Source organism: Pholcus phalangioides, unplaced genomic scaffold, assembly GCF_987345545.1.
Source record: "Pholcus phalangioides strain wild (caught in Gottingen) unplaced genomic scaffold, Ppha-v1.0 ptg000005l_1, whole genome shotgun sequence".
NCBI classification, from domain to species: domain Eukaryota; kingdom Metazoa; phylum Arthropoda; class Arachnida; order Araneae; family Pholcidae; genus Pholcus; species Pholcus phalangioides.
Window position 1 is genome coordinate 3,491,845 of NW_028301598.1, and position 6,000 is coordinate 3,497,844.

Here is a 6,000-nt window from a genome sequence, read left to right on the forward strand (position 1 = left end):
TGCTTCAATGACCCCGTCAGTTACCCGATCTCAATCCAATTCAGGGAATCGAACCAACGTCCTTGTGGGTTCGATTCCCCGCAGGGGCAGTTGAATTTTCTCTCTTTCCAAAATATACCTTCTCAACATCCAGTTGTTAAAAACCTTCGTATGGTAGCGGAGAGTGACGTCATCCTTGCACAAGAATGTCTGTTGTCATCAAAGCCAGAGGAGGTCCCACATGATAACAGTGGGGTGTTCCTAATTTTTTGGCCAATGGGTCTATACAGGAATGCTGAAAAAGTATCCATACAAAAGAATATAGACACAATTGAAATATAAATCAACCGAAAAAAATAATGAAAATTTCGGAATTCAAAAATTTAAAATTTATGAAAGAAATAATTCAAAAAGTTGAAATTTGGACCTAATGAAAGAAATTGTCTGAGAGAATTAATAAAAGTTCAGAATCGATGTACAGAAAATAAAAACAAAACTGACAGAGATAATTCTATCAACCATGAAAGTTCACAATAAATGAAAGAAAATTCCAGAATTGATGAAAATTCAGAGAAAATGAAAGAAAATTCCAGAATTGATAAAAATTCAGAGTAAATGAAAGAAAATTCCAGAGTAAATGAAAGAAAATTCCAGAGTAAATGAAAGAAAATTCCAGAGTAAATGAAAGAAAATTCCAGAGTAAATGAAAGAAAATTCCAGAATTAATGAAAATTCAGAATAAATTAAAGAAAATTCCAAAATTGATGAAAATTCAGAATAAATGAAAGAAAATTCCAGAATTGATGAAAATTCAGAGAAAATGAAAGAAAATTCCAGAATTGATGAAAATTCAGAGTAAATGAAAGAAAATTCAAAAATTGATGAAAATTCAGAGAAAATGAAAAAAAATTCCAGAATTGATAAAAATTCAGAGTAAATGAAAGAAAATTCCAGAATTGATGAAAATTCAGAGAAAATGAAAGAAAATTCCAGAATTGATGAAAATTCAGAGAAAATGAAAGAAAATTCCAGAATTAATGAAAATTCAGAATAAATTAAAGAAAATTCCAAAATTGATGAAAATTCAGAGAAAATGAAAGAAAATTCCAGAATTGATGAAAATTCAGAGAAAATGAAAGAAAATTCAGAGAAAATGAAAGAAAATTCCAGAATTGATAAAAATTCAGAGTAAATGAAAGAAAATTCCAGAATTGATGAAAATTCAGAGAAAATGAAAGAAAATTCCAGAAAATTGATGAAAATTCAGAGTAAATGAAAGAAAATTCAAAAATTGATGAAAATTCAGAATAAATGAAAGAAAATTCCAGAATTGTTGAATTTTCAAGGAAACAATTCCAGAGTTGATGAAAATTCAAAAATTGATGAAAATTCAGAATAAATGAAAGAAAATTCCAGAATTGTTGAATTTTCAAGGAAACAATTCCAGAGTTGATGAAAATTCAGAGTAAACGAAAGAAAAAATTCTAGAATTGATGAAAATTCAGAGGAAATTAAAGAAACAATTCTAGAATTGATGAAAATTGAGAATAAATGAAAGAAAATTCGAGAATTGGTGAAAATTCAGTGATAAATGAAAGAAACAGTTCGATAATGGATAACAATTCAGAATAAACAAAAGAAACGATTCCGGAATGGATAAAAATTCAGAGTAAATTAAAGAAACAATTCCGGAATATTGATGAAAATTCAAAAAAGTAAATCAAGAAAATAATTCTAGAATTGGTGAAAATTCAGAATAAATTAAAGAAACATTTGCCCATCAGTGTAGTGTTTTACCTATTAAAATTCATAATAAGCTATGATATTGGCAATATTATTTTTCAGTATGATTTCTTAGAAATATTAGCTAACAGAATGATTTCCTTATCATTATTATCACACTTTTTAACAAACGTCTCCGGTTTGAGAAAAACTTGAAAGAAATTTGACTCTGTAAACGTGCAAGCATTCATTATCTTACTCACCAATGATTCAGTTTTACAAAAATCCACAACAAACAAGAAATTATCATCACTTCATTCAGAATCGTAACAAAATTAATTGCATAAATTAAAAAAAAGGAACATTCCCTTCATTAATTATATCAATGTATTAATTATATTTCAACATAATTTGACAACTCTTCAGAAAACATTTCTTCTTTCGTCATGTTTATTATGAATTTCCTATAGAAATTTAGAACAAAATTTCTCCATACACGAATCAGTTGTTATTGTTGCTATCATTATTCACAATGTAAAAAAATTACCAGAATTACAACATGATTAATAGTAGAATGACTTACACGTAATTACAGTTGAATTTCCTATTTGATGACAATGCTAAAAAGAAGAGCTCCGAATGTTGCAATTAATTAATAAAATCGGATATTAATTATGTAAAACAGTGCAGTGCTTACCTTTCTTACGTCCCATCTTTACGTCTTTAAGATGTATTCAAAAATATGTAACTCTATCTACACGGACGCACACTTTCAAATCGGCGACTAGTGCGGAGATTATCGTGCGATGAGTCTGACCGTCATCTCCAAATGCTTCCAAATATATACACATTGCTTCCCCCCCCCCTCCTCCAAACCCAACATGAAATCAAAACTAAAACATGCTGTCGTGTGATTGCAGTGAAAAGGGAATATTCGTTAGAGAACCTTCTGGAATATGTTGCGAATAAATGACGTACGCGCAATGTTTTTCTCTCCGATGCGTACGCTGTGTTGCCATTATCTTAAATCGATATGATTTAATATTGGCCCGATCTGTGTCAATTACCGCCATTAAGTTTCCAATTTTTCTTCTCTAAAATACAGTCAAACTCGGTTATAAAGATATCGAAGATTCCGTGAAATTTTGTCGTCATAACCGAGGTTAGCATTAAAAGACTTTCAAAATACAAAAAAAAAAAAGAAAAGAAAAACCCAATAAAATGCAATTAAATACTATACAGGGAGTTGAAAAAGTGCCACCATATTTTACCGAGAAAAATGCGGGGGAATTGGGAACATTCTCGCCGAATATGATGCCAATCAGCAGTGAAATCGCCAATTAATCATTATAATTAGGTTCGTCTAGTTGAATAAAACTGTTCAGCAAGTCTGAATTAAAAATGCATTTACAAAAAAAAGGAAAAAGGTTGAACATGACATCTATATGTGCGATGAATATTTAATTTATACGGTAGAATCTCTCGATGACGGACACCCATAGGACTAAAATGTTTGTCCGCTAACGGGGAGATACAATATACAGTGGAACTTCGTTTATACGATGTTCGGCTTCGGCTGCAATCGGCTCCTATACATTGAGCCCCGTTCACATGGGAAATAGAAAAGCGGGTTTAAAACCCGCTTCAAGAATTTTCGCCAGACTGCTCTTTATTTCCTTCCTTACGAAGGAACAAAGTCGTGAAGCGGGTGAAGCACTTCCACTGCTACCGCAATATTTGCACATGTGAACGGGACTTTAAATGTATATATGTTCCGATAACCACACCGGTGGTTATGCATAATTCCCAAACAAAAATGGAAAGTTTTATAAATATGGAAAAATTTACAACCCCTTTCTTCTGTTCATCAAACCAATTAATTATTTTCACCCGTACATGATACGTGCGCATTGCACACATATATTTTGCAATAAAAATTGAATTAAAATAAGTGTGAAGAAGTTAAAAACACATTCATAACAGCATTATCAGTCTTGTAATGTGGACCATAATTACCGTTCGAATTCACTATCCCGGAACATAGTTATGTTCAGTTAATTATCATATTTATCAACACGAACTTGGGATGGTAAATATGATAAACACAATGTTAGTTGAATATGATAAATTTTCGGTTTATGACCAAAAATTAATAAATTAGAGTTTGCCTAATTTTACTGTCCACCATCGAGGGAGTCCGCTAACGAGGAGTGAAATACATTAAAGCCCTTTTGCACAAGACCGAGGGATCAGAAAAGTGTCCGTTTTGTGGAGGCTCCACTGTATTTATAGTCATATTTATCATAATACAATTTTTAAATTACGCAAATTATCTTCTTTTCCAATTTCAATAAAAATTATGACTGTATATTTAATTATAAATAAAACTAAGGATAATTGAAGAGAGAAAAACGGGACTTTTTTTATAATAAAAGTCAAGGAGGGAAAATTACGGGACAATTTTCGGCAGTGTCCGAAATTGGGGATATAATGCGATAACAGTATCCAATCTGGACCTCATTAATTTTGTAAAAGTATAAGTTAACTCATTAAACATGCTGTGTTTTTTATTTTCGCTTTAAAGCTGCGTCTTTTTTTCAGAGGGCCACAACTAGGAGGGGGGGGGGCAAGCAAACGGGTCTAGTGTCCCGGGTGCCCGACCAGGTGAGGCGTAAATTTCGTCACTTGAGCCCAGTCGTTCTCAAACTTCTGTCTCCTACCATAGGGAGGGCCGGACTTAAGCAGGTGCGAAAGGCATATCCGCATCGGGCCGCTAAATGGTAGGGGCCGCAAAAAGAAATGAAAATTCTTATATTAAGTTACATAGAGTAACATTTTGACTTCTTAGTAAAGCAATAGCTCAAGATCCTTTCCATGACAGAAAACTAACAGGCTTAGGGTTTTGACCCCAAGCCAAGAGTGCACGCGGCTTCGGGTTCCCTGGGCGCTGGAACCAGAAGGAGCGCTGAAATCTCTCTTTAACGACGGATTTAAAACTACACGGAGGGAGGGAAGCGCACGCTTGCCCAGCAGAAAGAGTGTTTGGTTGTGGCTTCGGTGGTCCACCAGTGACAGCCTTTCCATTGTGGTGCCGTGCGGAAAGATATGGCCTCCGAGACTCTGATCTTTGGCGGTTCTCTCTACAGCAAGCGTGCCCATCCTTTTGGAGAGTGCGGGCAGCTTCATTAGTCTGGAAATGTGTCGCGAGCCGCTTAAGTGCTCTGGGGGTGTGCCGCGGGTCACTCGAATGAACTGTATATATGCCCCCGGTCACTCGAATGAACTGTATTTATGTCCCCGGTCACTTGAGTGATCTGTCAATGTGCTGTGGTCCACTTGAATGATCTGAAAATGTACCGTGGGACATTCAAGTGATCTGAATGCGTGACGTGATCCACTTGAGTGCTGCGGAATGGGTCGCTGAAGTGCTCTGTAAATGTGCCATAGTCCACTTGAGTCATCAGTAAATGTGTTGCCGATTTTGTTTTAGCAAAATTAGGTTTGAGATCGCGGGGAACATTTCGCCCTCGGGCCATAGGTTGAGCATATATGGTTTGAAGGGTGAAGAAACAAAGAATCGCGTTCCGGGCTGGAAATCCGTCAGCCCTACCCTTGTGTGGCCATGATTGCAAAGCAGTGGTTAATCTTCACGTACCCAGGGCCAAGCTGACATTTTTTCTTGCTGGGCGCTATTGCCCGAATTTATTGTCATTGTCTTTTTGTTCTTATTACCATATTATAGTAGTACATAGTTTGATAGTCGTTTTCGGGTGTTAGTATGAATCTGGCGAGTGTCGAGCTGCTCGAGGACACTGGAGGATCGGGAGAAATTATTATTGAGGGCCGCAAAGCTGTCCTTGCACCGGGTCGCAAAATACCTAAGCCCAGTCCTGCTGCTGTGGCTCCCTTGCCTAATTCATAGTTCGTCGGCGGCTCCCCCAGAATATTTCAGTGGATATTTTCCCGCATATAGCCTATATAAATAGACACCAAATCCTCAGCTCGCCGCGACGCACACTTTGAGAAACACTGCTTCAACATTACACGGGCATGTCGAAAAGCGTCTCCCCTCCACTTATCAAGCATCAAATTGCGGCCCTGCTTTTTTTTCAGTGCATTATTTAGTAAAAATATGAATGATTCGATTAAAATATTCATTGAAACTCATCAAAATGATCAGTTCGATTTATTTTCGATTTCATTGTCGATAAATTTGCATCTAATTTCGATCTCATTATTTGTTAAACAGGTGAACGATTTCATTAAAATATTCTCGGAAATTCATCAAAATATTAAGTC